Source organism: Tachypleus tridentatus, chromosome 9 (assembly GCF_004210375.1).
Source record: "Tachypleus tridentatus isolate NWPU-2018 chromosome 9, ASM421037v1, whole genome shotgun sequence".
Taxonomy (NCBI): Eukaryota; Metazoa; Arthropoda; class Merostomata; order Xiphosura; family Limulidae; genus Tachypleus; species Tachypleus tridentatus.
The window spans coordinates 75,068,313-75,085,885 of NC_134833.1; the positions used below are offsets into that span (position 1 = coordinate 75,068,313).

The window sequence follows — 17,573 nt, forward strand, 5'->3', positions numbered from 1 at the left end:
GAGTGAACCAAAACAAAATGCTGCATAAGAGAGTTAAATGCAACAAGATAGTGAAATGTATTGGTTTGTGTAGGTAGATTTAAAGTATAAAGAAAAGAAGTAAGCAGTTAAGTTACAGTTTTTGTTGTTCATTTGTAAGTTGTGGCTGACTGAGGGCGAGCTAATCAGTATAAAGAGGGGTATGATGTAATAATGTGATGGTCAATCCCACTATTCATTAGTAAATGAGTTGCCTAAGAGTTGTCGGTGGGTGGTGATTACTTGCTGTCTTTCATCTAGTCTTACACTGCTAAATTGTGGATGGCTAGTGGAGATAGCTCTCGTGTAGCTTTGCGCGAAATTCCAAAAACCAGTCCTTAATATAGGCCTCTCAGTAGCATAGCGGTGTGTCAATGGACTCTCAGCGCTAGTAACCGAATTTCGTAGTGGACAGAACTCAGATAGCCAATTGTGTAGTTTTGTGCTTAACTACAAACAAACAAAGCTTAATGGGCTAAATTATGACTAATTTTTTTTGTGACTGTCAGCTAAAATTATATAAGTACAGAAGAAAATGGTTATATTTGTTTTGGGGCATTAGGATTTTGTTTAATGAATGAAAATATACATGAAAGACCCCATGATACCGCAGACTCAGAAACATTTTTAAGTTGTGAAGTATGTTAAAATGTGCACGTTTGAAACAATAACCTGATCTGGTTGATATCGTGGTTGTTTGATTTGAATTAACACCAGTTTGTAGTTTTGAATTGTGAAATGTAATAATGTAATACTGATACTATATGGCATCATAGTATTCTTTGCTTCCTGTTTCGAAGCTTTTGAAAGAAAGCTTAAACACTGTAATTTTAGGTGTTTTTGGTATAAATCTATAACAGACGTGTTAACAATACTGTACTAGAAACTGTTATTAATATAACATGACTTTAACACTATTGTATCATATTCACGTTTATCGCTTTTTAACGCGTTAGGTACCACAAAATACCATATTTTTATGAGTGATCTTGGATTACTGGTTTTACATAGAGTTTAGTCTTCATAACTGTTTTGGTATAAAGTAACGAATGTGAGAAAAATCTCTAGTTGTAATTTAAAAAATCATAAAAATAGTTTTCGTACTTGTATATTTTACTTAAAAAACGTGCTTATTTACATTCTATGGCTCAGTCTTAAGAATCTTGTAATACTATAATTTGATTTTAGAAAAAATACTGTAGCTATTAAAGCCTATTAGCTTTGTAGTCATTCTAATCCATTTTTTTTCAAAATGCATTATTGGAAAATATATATCAAGCAGTGTCAGAAAAGTGCTAAACTTGTATATATATATCTTATTCGCAAGCCCCCATTAGATCAACAGTAAGGTTACAGACTTAAGGCTAAAATCCAGGAGTTGACTCCCTATGATGGACAGAGTGCAGATAGCCTATTGTATAACCTTGCGCTAACACAAACAATAAACCTTATTCCCACAAACTGGAGTTTAAACTCGTAGCTTTAATAGTTAATTGCCCACGCCACAAAAAGCTCGTTATCCGAGATTTTATTATAATAAGTAGCGTCTGTCCTTGTGGCTGAGAATTAAATGTTATGTAAATTATTTTGAGTTTTGGATGTGTTACTGTTTATAGTTAAAAAAAGAATAAAAGTGCCTTTTTTCCTGTTCTTAATTCTCAAACTAGTGATAACAAAATAATTTATGAAAGACAAAAAAATCAAACATTCCTTAGTCAGCTCTAGAATTAATTCTATGTTTCCTTCGTTATTAATTCTGCTTTAATTACTTTCGTTAGTTCTAAGCAAGATAGAAAATAATTAACGTTCTTTTAATTAACATATTAACATATAATAATTAACATATACGTATTCCATAACTAACCGTTTATTATGCACTTGTTTCTTCAGGAAAAAATTTTTCCATCACCAGTCTTTAAGGTTGTTTAAGAGGCCGTTGTAACAAATAACTACTCAAAACTTTATGTCTTAATGGGCAAGTCCACTAAACATATAAGATTTAGAAAGCAGGTTGGGAGTTTAATTATGTGGTCGCTGTAAGTAGTAGAATGTAGTTTTGTGGTTTTTATATACTTAATAGGTTTTTGTGAAAGAGGAAATTACTGAAATATTAACTGCAGGCTTTCAAAATAAGAAGTTTGCAAAATGTTTCATTTAGTGGCGAACTCTACATTATAGTATATTTATAGCTGTAAGGTTGAAGGTTTATAACGCTAAAAACCGGATTTTGATACCTGTAGTGAGCACACCACAAATAGCCCATTGTGTAACTTTGTGCTTAAAAACAAATTATATTTGCTAAGAAAAGTAATTCACGCAAATACATGTTGTGTGTCTGATTTTGTGATACAATGAAATTATAAATGCAAATTTTAATGAAGAGGGTGATTGAAACTGTTTATATGAATTACTGGCAAGACTGAGTATAGAAATGGGAATAAAAATAGTTTTATATAATGAAAAACAATTTGTTTGGTTACAACGTTTGTATATATTAATAAGAATGCTTATATCTGTACACCAGAGACCCACAATGTGTAACATTTATAATTTGTTCGTTGTTTTTTTTTATTCTATAATGATGTGTTGGTTTCAAGAGTTGTGACGTAAGCATTAACTATAGATAAACTGAATAAATCTTAGGATTACATTCCATTTCTTTTATTTAACTACAAGATTTTTTTTATTTTTGTGAGGACTTTATAGATATAGAATTTTCACTAGTTTTAAGTATTAATTTATACATCTGCAAAGCTTCACGTAGAATAGAAACATATAATATGTTTTGATTGTTCTTCATTGTTCGTTTATATGTATTTGAAAGAAACTTTCTGTTGCTTTGGTTTCGAATATATTATAGTAAAGTAAGCAGAGAGCATGTGAAGGAAATCAACCAAAGAAAGTAAACCAAACATATGGTTAAAGTAAGCTCAATTAATTATTGAAAGTAAGATTAAAGCATAATTTAAAGCATACCAATAAATGATTAAAAGTAAAACTAAAGAGTTGTTTAAAATTAAGGTGTAATCGTACATAAAAATCAAAATACATCTCAAAATATTGTTTGAAAGTAAAGCTAAAAACTAAATTTAACATAAATATGTTTTAATGTAAAAATCAACAAATTTCTGAATGCAAAATTAACAGATGACAGAAGTAAATATTTAACCTAGAACCAACAAAGATCTTATAAATAATTGTTTTTCAGTGAATAAAAAAAAATCAAAATCAGCCCATTTTTAAGACAATCAAGTTTCTCAGTTATCTTACATGGTCTGTTTTATCAGCTCATTTTCAATATTTAAAATAATGATCAATTTTTCATTAAATATGTTAGAAGTGATTATAGGTCATGGACGAATTATATAGTAAACATTTATGTTTCATTCATGGCCTTTTCGGGGCTATGCATTGTAAAGTACTGTAGAATAAGGATACATTCATAATATTTGAATAAATTATTATTTTTCTTGAACGAAAAAACAACTGTTATTTCGTCCGTTTTTCAAAACACAAATACGCTTGTCAACTTAAATAAATGAAACAATCATATTTAAAGTAATCATACCAACCCTCCTTCTCAACTTGTACTTTTTCCAAACTCGTCATTATTTTAATACACATGAGAACAGTGTATCGAGTAAAAATCACTATATTATCACACTCGATAACACATTATTTTGCTTGCAAATGTACTTATTAAAGTAACACATAAAATACCTATTTCGTGGGATGGTTTTCTTGTTTATATTTGTAAAGAATTCGCGAGACAGTTTACTTAACATAATCATGAACAATTCATATTATAAATTTTAGCATTTTTTTTCTTTCCAATATCACTGTAGACGTGTAAAACAGGTGGAAATAAATAGCTTTCATTGCTTCCGGAATTCTTCAGCAACCGTAATTATCAATCGAAACAGAAACTTATTCATTACGTTTTACACGGTAACAGTATTACAGTTAATTCTTTACCTAAGTACCAAATCTATGCGTTCTGAGCTCTGTGGCCCGGCATGGCCAAGCGTGTTAAGGCGTGCGACTCGTAATCTGAGGGTCGCGGATTCGCATCCCGGTCGCGCCAAACATGCTCGCCCTCCCAGCCGTTGGGGCGTTACAATGTGACGGTCAATCCCACTATTCGTTGGTAAAAGAGTAGCCCAAGAGTTGGCGGTGGGTGATGATGACTAGCTACCTTCCCTCTAGTCTTACACTGCTAAATTAGGGACGGCTAGCACAGATAGCCCTCGAGTAGCTTTGTGCCAAATTTCAAAACAAACAAAAAAGCGTTTTTAGCTCTCCATGTAAGTGTTTAAATTTCGTACCAAGATCTGATTGGGTGTGGTTAAAGTCAGGTGTTCCAGACATGAAGATATTTGTGAAGAAAAATAAGCATATCATCATTTAGTACATATTACAAAAATTAATTCTCTGTATTAAAATATTTTAGCATGTTAAACTCTCTGAAGAATTTAACATGTGATATCCCCGATGGGAAGACAATAAATAAACAGACTTACAAAACAGTGTAGGAAGCAGATGATATTTTCTATGTCTCTCGACTTGTGTATAATAAAATCTTTATGAATACAAATTATAATGTATAAATAAATATTTTTTGAACAAAAACAGGTTTTAATATTTGTATATAAACAGAGTTAATTTCTTTATTATTATACTAGTAAGCGTGGTAACAAATAGTTTGCTTTGTCTTACTGTTAGCAAGATATTAAGGAAATGACATGCTTCCGACAAGCACTACAACACACCACCGTGTATTTAAAAACAGTTATCGCAACATTCCATTGTATGTCAGCAGACATACTTCTCAAAACGTATCTGGTTTCGCATCCTTTAGTCCAAAAACAGGTTCCGCACTTTCGGACCTCAGGTACCCTACAAAAGTTATAATAAAATTTCAGTGATTGTTCAGAAAGAAATAGCCCAAGTGTTGGCTAGTTAGTTGCCTTCCCCGCTATTTACACATAACCCCTTTTGCACGTTTACGTGAAATTCCTTTTAAAAAACGTACTTTTTATTTCTAGTTTTGCATTTGACAAAAACAAAAGAATCGAAAGCGTTAGAGCTTCTAGTTTCATGTAAAGATCACAATGGAAATTTGGTTGAAAATTACAAACTTAAAGTGTTAGTAAAAAATAACACAAACCTGCAATTGTTTTATTTTCTTGATATTTTTACATGTTTTACAATAATTCCGGTACGATAAATCCTGTAAGAAAATTATAGCCATTTTTTTCTATCACATATATTTTTTACAAAAAATATTATAACGCAATGTATATAAAAATACCAAGACACGTAGTTTTGAGACTATAAGATGTAGATTTCACAACAACAAAAATCAGGATGAGTAAGGATGTATATTTGTTTGACATCAGTGTTCTTCCCTTTTCTTCAGTTTGTATTTCTGATAACAACCATAATAATAAAAATGTTCATTGTGATAAACGAAATACGAATTTAATCTAAGTAAGAGTTATTTTCTTTCCGATCTGTTTAAACATTCTTGTGTAGCAGAAAAAAATATTATTTTCAAAATCTGCGTAGCTGTATTATGGAAAATCCATTATTAAAACAAAAACAACATTTATGAAGTTTAAATTCGCAGGCCTGTGTAATTTTAGATTAAAATTGATCTTAAACAAGTCAGTTCAGTAAAGTGCATAGTTGTCGATTGAAGTAGAAATATAATTCTGTACCAACCTATTGCTGCTGTCAACTGCTATTACTTTCCATGTTTTCAACCTTGAAAGACGTGTGGAGCTCTAACTTACACTATTTCCCCATCAAATACAACAACCTTCACCATATTACTATAATGTTTCGCTTTAAAGTTCTTCCTTCATTTCAAAAATCGTCTTCAATACCTAAATTTAATCAACAGTTTTCGCTGTTCCAAAATACCTTAACTGAACAAACACGTCGTTTTATAGTATCGTATATGATGTAAAAAATAATGCTATTTCTCAAATATCACAAGTGCAGGTATTTTCTCAGCGTTAATCTACCACAAATACTAATATTATAATTGTATTTTTGCTCTTAAGACCGTTAAATCATAAGTAATTTTCTAAAGTAAAGAAAACTTATTTTAACGTGAAAATCACTAAACGGCAGTTATGTTTTCAAACTTCTCCTTAATTAGTCAATGTAAGAGGAAGGCGAAAGAAAACAAAATAAATCTGCCGTCTAGAATGATTTTTATCATTAAATTATACTTACTGATTTCATTACTCCGCCAGATTTAGGTGTAACAAATCATATTTCAGTTAGTTTGAGAATTAAATTGCAGCCGATAAAGAAGACAGGTACTAAACGTTTAAAGATTTATGTGCTTCAACTAATACAAGTTTACAGCAGTTTTAAATTGAACTATCAGTATTTTTCGGCAACATTAAAGACGTAGACAAGTACCACAACACCCATATTAAATTGTATTAATTCTAAAAGTTTGATCTAAATAAAAAATATTTAAACTAAAGTAAGTAATTATTTTTAATCAATGGGATAAATACGTTGCTATGATTAATAAAGTGTTTACATAATGATTGTTGCTTAGGTCTTTATATGAGTTTTTAATTAAACACAATTTACTTCAAAACAAACTACTACTGGAATGTTTCATTGTTAGATTTATTTTTCAAAATTATAGTTGCTTGTCATTCGTTTATTACTTTCTATCATTTAGTTTATCTATTAATTTTTTAGTTACCTTAATACTAAATCATCTTTTTCATAATAATTTGTATTTTGATTAACTATATATGTATGTATGATAAAACTGACAACAGCTTCACTAGCGGTAACGTACACATACTATTAATGAAGCAGAAGAGTATGTAAATTTATGATCGCATGAGGATGTACTCTAGTGACCTACTCTGTGAATAACTATACCCTTCAAAAGCCTAACAAAGGGACAAAGGGAGTCACGAGAATGTTATTGCTGTTTTTCACTTGATATTGTTATTCATGTCGAAAGGAATTGTTTGAATACTGTATTTAATACTGTTTTTAGAGGGGGTGAATTAGGTTTCCTTCTTTTTGGTTCTTCATCCTAATTCCATTATTATTTATTTATTAATATTTATAATAAATTATTTATTAATATGATGTGAAGTTCTGGCCAGACACGTTTATTAACTGTGTTGAACTTATTTCTAAGTGTTATTATTGTGAATACATTATGTTTTTACTGTTGGACCCTGACTGCAGCCGCGTGCTCATTTTAAACTGTTATATATTTACGAGTTTTTTTATTAAGCGCAGTCTGCTTTAAAGATAGTACCACTGGGATATTTATTAAATATGTTGCGATTTTCCGCCATTTATAAAATACTTTATTTATTGTTACTTAGTAATTTGTTTTGATACAAATAAGTCACTCCTATGGCTTAGAAAAAGAACTGAGCGACATATAAAGGTATCCAGTGATGTCGAGAAACCCACTTGTTGAGAAATTTATATGCAAAAACGGCTCGTTTGGGTTGAGAAAATATTTTACATAGAAGAGCGAACAACGTTTCGACCTTCTGTGTAAAATATTTTCTCAACCCAAACGAGCCGTTTTTGCATATATAAAGGTATTGTCGCCAAGGTTAAACAAACGTAGTCATGAACTGAAACGTAAATCGACCACAAAATCTAAGAAAAACTACCTTTTTTTATGTCACCTAAGAGGATATTTTTGGAGACAGATTACCCTTTAAGTTCCATGAAGAAAGTAATAAGAGCGAACTAGCCTTGTATTACATGGGTCGATATCAATCAAAGCAGATAGCCGGTAACAGTACTATTTATTATCTGCATTGTTACATAAACGCGGATCACAACTAGTAATATAGTTATTTACAAACTTAATACAACTTTAAATGAGGCAGTGAACACATTCATAGTAAGGTAATAGTAACAGCAAAACCTATAATTTATATATTTTTTAATTTTATGCTTTAAAATGCAATAATTATAATGTAAACTCTAGTTCTGTAAGATTAACTTACACAGAAAATAGTGTTTTATTTAATGACTAAAATGCTTGTAATACAACTGAAACCACAAGCAACGTCGGATTATTAGTAAAAGGCAACAATAACATCAGAAATATTTAGTTGTGTAGTATTAAGTCGAAAAACATACTTGCACAAAAAGGACATTTTTAGAACATATATAATTTTCTGACCTAAAAATATTTTTTTTATAAATTATACACATTAAACTGTCGATTTCAGTTTTCAATTAAGAATAAAATATATGCATTATACGGTCAAATGCTTAACTTTGGAAATGCTTAAATTATGATCGAAATAAAGCTCAATTAATATTCAATGGTACTCAGCAAAGTTACAAGGAAAGATGATTTCACTGTATTAAATTAGATTAAGTACAAAATATACATATAATAAATAAATAACTTACACTCATTCCAGAATTTATAATTACATATTTGGACACTAGAATGGCTATTTCAACAAACTTATGAATGATATTTTTTCTATATATTTAGAAACTGAAACAGCGTCCAATTACAAAATAGTATGAATGTTTGTGTGCATAATCATCATAAGAAAAAAAAATGAAACATCTAATTGGAATGACATTAAAACAGGATAAGAAAATTCGAAATTCAAATCTCATTAAACATTTTGGACAGTACATACAGCATTTCTCATTCGCTTTAGTTGAGCACCACTACTTTCTTTCCAATATAAAACAGCTCTTATTCTTGAAAGTTACAGGTAAATCTTCAAATCAACTTCGTACTTTTATTCCAGAGGTTTATTCATCAAGCTCAAACCTCGAGTAGTCACAAGGAATTCAAATGTGTTACGTATATTGTTTTAATTTTAAAAAATCTAGATATCCAATTTATCCCGTTTTCTGAGGGGGAGGAATCAATTGCGATAGTAATAATTCAAATAAGAAAAACTATTGAATAGATAGATGGATAGTGGTATCACAATTAATACGAAGTAAAACCGTAATAATTTTTTAATTTAAGCATTAATACTAATATTTATCCTTTGAATTTTATCACTAAATCGACTTCGGTTCATGTTCAGCTCGCACAGACTAGACTAGAAAAGTAACATCTCAGAAACGTTATAAATTTTAGCACTTAATATATCATAAAGCAAATTCATAACACAAAATTTTTCTCACCACGTAAACAGATTTTTTTACGTATATATAAATCATCCAAACTCCAACTCGTTTAAAGGTCTACCAGTAAGTTACATCCTTCAATGGACTATTTATGTGGACAATATTTTTCGAAAATATTTCATTTTCCAATTCATCCTTAAAATGATGTAAGGTCTCTCAGAACTACTTGTGACATTATTTTCTTTACAAAACAAGCAATATTAACACCGTACCTTTCTTACAATCATATGGGATACAGTAAATACAATATCATTTTCGTTAGTATGACTATCTTGTACAAAAGTATACGTCTATCTGTATACACTTTGTGGATCATACATGTAACCTGTTAAAATAATACAAAGAAATAACATTTTCAACAATTAGCTAGCAGCTGAGTGAAACAATATACAGTCTACAATACACGGGAATATTTACATTACATAAATTTATCAATCTTGTTAGATACCTCATACTTCTTTATTAAAATGTAATATTTATTACTGTTATAACAACAACAACATTTTTTCATACAACAGTTTCTTAATTAAAACAAGACTTTCATAACTGTCATAGTAATAACGCTAGTTTTTCCAAATTAACTCTCGACTTTTTCACAGATTGCCACTTGCTGTCGGCATGTCATGTATGTTTGAAAAATCAAATCTATAAATCCCCATATTCAGTGCTTTAACCGAATTTATTTCATCAGCATTTCATGAATTAGCTAAATTATTAACAGTGTATTTGTTTTATATTAACACTTCTCTAAGATAAGTAAACTTTACTTTATTAATCACTTGCTTTACCACAAAAACAAAATACGGTGCCATACGTTCGTGCAATAAAGATGTCTCATGAAATCTATGCATAAAAAAGGTATACATTAATTTTTTGTACTACAGTATCACTTTTAGTACGTACTTTTAATAAAATAGGTTAAATAAACAATGTCATAGTCGATCAGTGGTATTAGGCATTTTAATGTACCTAAGATTATTTTCTTATAAGAAGGTGAATTATTTAATCAAACCTGTGTATGTCAGGATTTATTTCGATTTTCAAACATATTTGAGACATCTCTCATTAAACGAAATATTTGTACGTAGTTGTGAAATACATTTGTTAAATACAACTTAGAAACATTTAGGATAATTCAGTTTAGGGATATACGATTCAAAATATATTATCTTTCTAAGGCATTGAAGATCTTTCAAAACAACTAAGAACGACTTTATCGTCGTGTTTGCTTTAGAAGCAAAATAAGTTGTAACAAAAATATTTTTACACTTTAGTCTTACTCCTAAGACAATTATATTTTACTGAACGTGTTATATAATTAGATGTTTTTGAGAACTAGTAAACGTTCATAACAATAAAAACTCAACTTTGTAATCTTGTAAAAAATGTGAAAATATCTGTTAATTAAACATAAGACTATACATATAAGGTAGGGTAAGAAAATACGCTGATTTTGTTCTTATTTAATGTTGAATAAAATGCATATGAAATTCGTATATGTAACTTTATAATACATATGAGAGTGTCTGATATGAAATCGCATGTTCTACTCTGTTGATAAACGTAATATATTCTGAGCTACTTTGTAGAATTAGTCTCACCTCTTAAACAATTTTGCAGTAACGTAAATCGCTTGGTTAATGGTTCCAGTTATCTCCACTAAAATTGTTAGTATCACGTACAGGATATGCAAATAATTAACCTCCCTTAACTTCAGTTTCTTAACTTTCTTTCATGTTAACTTCCCTCTTCCAAACTTTAACTTTGCTTTAACTCTTTTCTAAACAAGCATTTTTTTGAAAAATTAATGACAAAAGGATATCAGATCTTTGATATGGATTATAATTAGTAATAGTCTGCATATGTTGGTAAAATAAAAAAATGTGTTTGTGAGTTGCTTTTGTTTCTTGTATTAATACAACACCAAGAAATAGTTGTTAAAGATGACCTCAAGAAAACAAACACACAAGAAAAAGGACAAAAACATAAGTAAAGAACATAGACGAAGGGTAAAATGACTGGTAACGAAGATGAAGTCATGAATAAACGTAGTAAACACAAAGATCATAATACCACGTAAAAAAATAAGTATAAAACAACAGTTAATCAAGATTATGTAATTGATGAAGGGAAAAAATAAAAGAAATAATATAACATAAGAAGATAACGTCACATATGAATAGTATAAAACAAATAAAAAGGTGATATATCAAAAAAACATAAAATCAAATATTATATCATCAGAGAAAATAAAGCTATATAATGAAAGTGTGGAGAACATAGGACTATAAAGAAAAAGAACATAAGATCATAAGAAAAATGAAAGAGGCCTTAGAAGTACAAATAAAACCATATGTTGGAACAATATAACAGCTTTCATAAAGAGTATGGTAATTTTTTTCTAGAGAATATACAACACCGTTTATAAAGTCTTTAGGCTAAAACATGTAATGGAACATGTTATACTTTTTATATTATCATAAAGAGTTTCAGAAAAAAGTAACTTCAAAGTATTGAGATAACACTTTTGTTTATTGCCTGCCACTAGAGACGAGACATTTACTTCAATACCAGTACTCTTTAGGCCAGTTGATAGCTCAACAGCTAGCAGATATTTTGTTGCTGAATCTCCTCAATGAACAATCATAGGTAGCATTCGATGAACTTCTCTATACAATCAACTACATTAGTATATCATTCTTAATATATATGTAAGTTAATATCTTAATATAATTTTAGCATACCATATGAATTCAGAAATGCCATAGCTTCACAAACTAGATTTTATTAAATTTTGTCAGAGCTATAGATATAAGTAGAAACAAAATATGTCAGATAATCATATTAGTGCAAACAACATGTTTACAGAAATATCTAGACCACATCTTCTCTAATAAAATATAAAAATAAAATATGCAAGAAACTTAGTATAGAATATTTTAAACAAGTTCAGATGCTATCAATAACACAAGCATTTTCTCACTTACACAAATCGTAAAGTTTGTTTTCAATAAAATATTTTGTGTAACTTCTTTTCATTAACGAAAACAAAGCACATTAGAAATCATACAAAAAGTAAATCTTTTTATTAAAAACTGGTGAAATGATATCTGATATGAAAAACTTCCAAGGAACGAATATGAATCTCAAGAATGATTTAACCTAAAAATACCAAAATAAAGAGTGAGACATGTAAATTATATATTTATATATGAATTAAAAAGCCCAAAATATTCTGGGTGGAGTCCCTTTCAGTAGCCAAGAATTATATTTTTAATGCATCTTTAAGAGTTCTTTTTTTTTTTTAGAATTTTCTAAATACCATTTATACTATTGAATTTATTAACCTTATTAATTTGTCATTACTATAGAAAAAGTTTTTAGTCACTTTCTAAAATCATATTTGGTTATATACAATACACAAATGTGTTGTTCAGTCTATCAGAACAGAAAATTGTATATACTACACACTGCACCAACTTAAGTACAATGATACACTTGTATTTTGTGTTTTCAGTTTTTACAAAATGTTAAATTTTGTGTAGCATTACACTACTGAGCAGATTATCTAATAACATTAATTTTAATCTGTGAATTATCTTCTAGGAAACACTATTATGTTACATTACTAATTATGCAATATTTCAGTACTGTTTTATATTCTGTACTTAAATAACAACAAGTGAACTATCATTTCACCAACACTCTATTCCTAACTACTAGTATAATATTCTACACTTGTATGTTGTTATTCTTCAACTACGACTAAGTTAACAATAACTATAATATTTGAATACAAATTACCAACTTAAAAAAATAAAATACTTTTAAGTGACTTACTGTAGAATTCATTATATATTAGACCCTGTAATTCCAGTATTTCGTTTTGTAATAGAAAGTATAATTCAATTTTGAACTATCAATAAAAAATATCTTAATTTGTACAGTAGAAATATATTTATATAAATATATATGTGAATGTTCCTATTGTAATGTGCATAAAATTAAGCCTTCCATATTGGATGACATGGTCACAATGAATTTAAAATATGTACAATGTCAGAAGTGACTTCCTGATAACATAACAAGTATTTTAGTCTGTCATACCTTTTTCTGAAAATTAGAAATATCTTAAAGATATAACATGATTATTTTCTGGATACCAAACAAATTCTCTGAAAATGTTCTCATTTTTCTGATCAAGTCAAGCATTTTTCTCTGGTAAATAGTGTATATTCTAGGCTTTTTGAAATTATAACATATTTAAATACTTCTTTGTCTTGGGTTCAGAGTTCATTGTCAAAATTACTAAAGCATTCCAATCATAAACTCTAATTAAATTATAATCAATAATCATTATGCACCTACAAAAATGTACTGATAAATACTGTTGCAAAAAATGCACTTCAACTTCATTGATATTTGGCACACACACAGTTTAGCAAAAAAATAATTATAATTTTTATAGAATTACATAGTTGCACACATATTTCAATAGTGTATAGCAGAGAACTCATACATACATGTATATGTAAATATATATATACTTTCCAACATCATCTTCTTCCATATGACAAATTCTTGTTTTATTTGTAATCTGAAACAAAAACAACCTATTACAAAGAGTGTTAAAGAACTTCATTTGAAATATTTTTGTTTATGATCTACATTGCTTAATTTATATTTACTAAAACTTATTTCTAATGATGTTAAAACATGTTATATTGAATACTTTGGTTTATAGATTACACTGCTTAATTCATGTTCATTACAGCTTATTACTAACTAGTAAAAATCATGCCCTATATATGGCTGATTTTGTTAGTAATAATTCATACCTCATTGAAAAAAAAATGAAAAAGTGAACACTTTCTAAACAATTTTTTTTTTTCCAGGAAGTACTATATAGCAAAAGTGTTCAGATTGTTATCTTTGGTCACGTGTAACTCACTGCATCAAAATGATTCAATCTATAGAGCTCAAATTTTTAAACATTTTACTCACATAAACTATAGTGACATAATTATATGTCAAAAGTGTTACCTTTCATTGCAAAAAAAAGTTTTTAAGAACTTCTGTTTCTGAATACTACATTTAAAAATTACTTAAATAAAGATATAATCAAACACTCATATACAGTCTTAATGAAAATTGTGTTCTTTTTGTGAGAAAAGTACTTTTGTTTAAAATTGTATTCTATTATAAACAAAATATATGTCAAAAGTGTTACCTTTCATTGCAAAAAAAAGTTTTTAAGAACTTCTGTTTCTGAATACTACATTTAAAAATTACTTAAATAAAGATATAATCAAACACTCATATACAGTCTTAATGAAAATTGTGTTCTTTTTGTGAGAAAAGTACTTTTGTTTAAAATTGTATTCTATTATAAACAAATGGTTGTTCCATACATCACAGTTACTTTTCTAATTGCCTGAATCTTGAATACCCAAAGTGTGAATTTTTGAATGTTGCTTGTAATGCTATTCAAAAAACAGCACAAGAGTTTTTTTTATTACATACATATATACTTACATTCATGCTATGTCCATTGTAGTAAGAAGATGATGCTAAGACATTCATATGGATACTTGGCTTTAACCCCCCCAATGGCACAGTAAGTCTATGGACATGCAATGCTAGAAACCAGGTTTTGATACTCAAGGTGAGCATAACACAGGTTTTATACTTAACATCAAACAAAGAATATTTAGTTTATAATATACACTTCTTAGTTTATGTTCATTCACCAATTAAGCAGTCTTGCTGCTTTCTTCCATCTTGTATATCTTTTTTCCACAGCATGCTTAACTCTCCCTCTCGGCTCTACCCATGTTTCTCTCAGTAGTATATCTAACTTTTCCTATAGATTTACTTAAAATTTTGTCTCATACATCACAGTAATTATATGTATTTCTCCCAAGTCCAACTAACATTTTTTCCTATGTATAGAAGTTATTACAATTTTATCCTAGGACTAACTAACACTTTCTCCATATGTGAAAGTAATTATAATTTTTCTCCCAAGTCTAATTAATACTTTTTTTTTTCATATACATAGGTATTCATAATTATTTCTCCATAGTCTATTTAACACCACTTTTCTTCGATACATTTATTTCTTACATTTAATTATTTAATATTTTATTGTTAGTTTTTAACCAAAATGCATCTTCATCTTTATCTTTGCTCTTGTCACTTCTTGCTTTTTCACTTTCTCACCCCAATCAAAAATGTGTATAATATTACATTATGTAACACAAATTTTGTTCCTGGATAGTATATGTTATTTCTTAATTCCATATGTTGTAAAAGTACAGAAAATGGCCATTATTCCCTTCAAACGTCGCTTCTGTGACCTAGATAATGAAATATAGAAATTAACATATTTTCTATGTAAAAACGGGCAAATTTGCACATTTTCATTTACATAAGGTCTGAATAAAACAACATATGAATCAAGATTTACATGTATTTATATTAACGTTATATAAAAATGAACAAAAATGTTGAGAAGTGAGTAGTTTTTCGAGATTTGCGACTATAATGTAAATCACTTTCACGTATCAGCCCCAAAATATAGTCTCACATCATGTTTTCGTTATACGCTCCTTGGTAGCGGCGTTCAAAGTCCAGTATATGTTGATGGAAGCGCTTGTCTTGCTCCTCTGAGTATGCTCCCATGTTCTCCTTGAATTTATCAAGATAAGCATCAAGGATATGGACTTTCAGGAACATCCTGCAGCCCATTTTGCCGTAGTTCTTCACCAGAGCCTCAACCAGTTCCACATAATTTTCGGCCTTGTGATTGCCCAAGAAGTCCTGAACCACTGCGAAAAAGCTGCCCCAAGCTCTTTTTTTTTTTCCTACTGAGATTCTCGGGGAATTCTGTGCACTCCAGGATCTTCTTTGTTTGTGGTCCAACGAAGACGCTAGCTTTGACCTTTGTCTGAGACAACTTAGAGAAGAAGTCTCGAAGATACTTGAAGGATGCAAACTCCTCATCAAGAGCTGTAACAAGGTGTCCAGGGTTGTCTTGATCCCCGACAGGCATGCTGAAATATGCCTTTTTGGCTTCACACATTTTAGCAGATGCTGTCACAGAGTACTTTTACGCTCTTATCTTGATAAATTGGCTACATACATAGCAGAATGCGTCTGGAGAATGCTTCCAGCTTCTTGATGCCATTACTGATAAAATCAGATAGGTCTATGTGTTCACTTAGGCAGCTAGAACTAAACTAAGGTGGTGAGTGGTGAGCCCCTGTACATATATTACTATGGAAAGTTCTAGAAAACTCTAAAAGGTTCTTGAAAGTTCTCTTAAGTTCTACAACATTCTAGAAAGTTCTTGAAAATTCTTATAAGTTCGAGAAAAATCTCTATCAGCTACTCAGCTCTGAATCTACCTGGAAAATGGGTATATTTGAAAATTTCCTACCCAGATCACAAAAGCAAAGTTTGAAGAAAAAAATGTTTTTTTTCCATTTACTTTAGGCATAATCAATTGTAAAATAACACTTTCTTCCCAGGAAAAATAAAAATTTTGTTACACAGTGTTATCTTCTATATTTAGTTACATCTTTACCCCAAATTTTCTAGCTTTTTCTGTCACATTTTAAACAAAAAAAAAACTTCTTATGAGTATTATAGATTTTTTTTCCAGATATATCTCACACTTTCTTTCGGATTCTGGTAACATTTTGCTTTGAGGTTTTAGCAGCACTTTGTCAGTAATGATCTTGCATCTTTCCTTCTGTTTTAGATATCATTTTTATCCCATATTTGATTAACATTGTTTCAGACTAAATGATTTTTTTACCTTGAAACCAACTTCATGTCAATACAACTCCCCGAAAACTTAAAAAGCTCTGTAGCTAAAACAGTTTAGTTAATAATTTTCTTTTCCTCCATTTACTCCTTGACACCTTTTTTATTTTTGTTGTTTTTCTAGATTTAAATCAACGTTTTTCAGTAATCTGAGTCCCAAGTTTTGTAACATTTCTAAAAGGTTAAATTATACTAAAAATTCAAGTGTGACTTAATGATCGAAATTATCAAACTGGAGATCCGAGGAGCAGAATTTCAAGACCCCGTAATATCAAACATGCTTCCATATTTCAATGTGAATGCATTAAAAAGTGACAGTCAGTCACGTTATTCATTTAAGAGCATCCACTCTGCACAGAAGATACTGATGATGCAGTAACAAAGTTCAAAATTACGAAAAATTACAGATGGCTAAATGTAAAATATAAATATGTCTGAACAGGTTGCTTAGACCACTATCCGTGTAAGCTATAATTCAGGTGAAACACACACAAAAAAAAGAGATTAGTACAGATAAAAATGTTAATCATCATATTCTTTAT

At 29.4% G+C, this 17,573-nt stretch overlaps 1 protein-coding gene and 1 long non-coding RNA gene across 15 annotated transcripts in view; both read right to left on the minus strand.

The window, feature by feature from the left end:
* Positions 1–4,668: 4,668 nt before the first annotated feature.
* On the minus strand, positions 4,669–6,548 carry LOC143225512 (uncharacterized). The gene is made up of 2 exons (XR_013013890.1): positions 6,262–6,548; positions 4,669–4,914 (listed from the first exon to the last, which is right to left on the minus strand). It is a non-coding gene; the product is annotated as an uncharacterized LOC143225512 (long non-coding RNA).
* A 1,272-nt stretch (positions 6,549–7,820) lies between these two features.
* The window catches only part of LOC143225513 (synaptotagmin-1-like), a 44,094-nt gene continuing 34,341 nt past the window's right edge, over positions 7,821–17,573 (minus strand). For 8 of the 14 annotated variants that reach the window (XR_013013898.1, XR_013013897.1, XM_076455099.1 and 5 more), the window contains one exon: positions 7,821–13,798. The gene's annotated coding sequence lies outside the window, so the exon portion shown is untranslated. Of the gene's footprint in view, positions 13,799–14,736; positions 15,561–17,573 lie in introns of all 14 variants that reach the window. The other 6 variants (XR_013013896.1, XR_013013892.1, XR_013013891.1 and 3 more) reach the window with 3 other exon arrangements.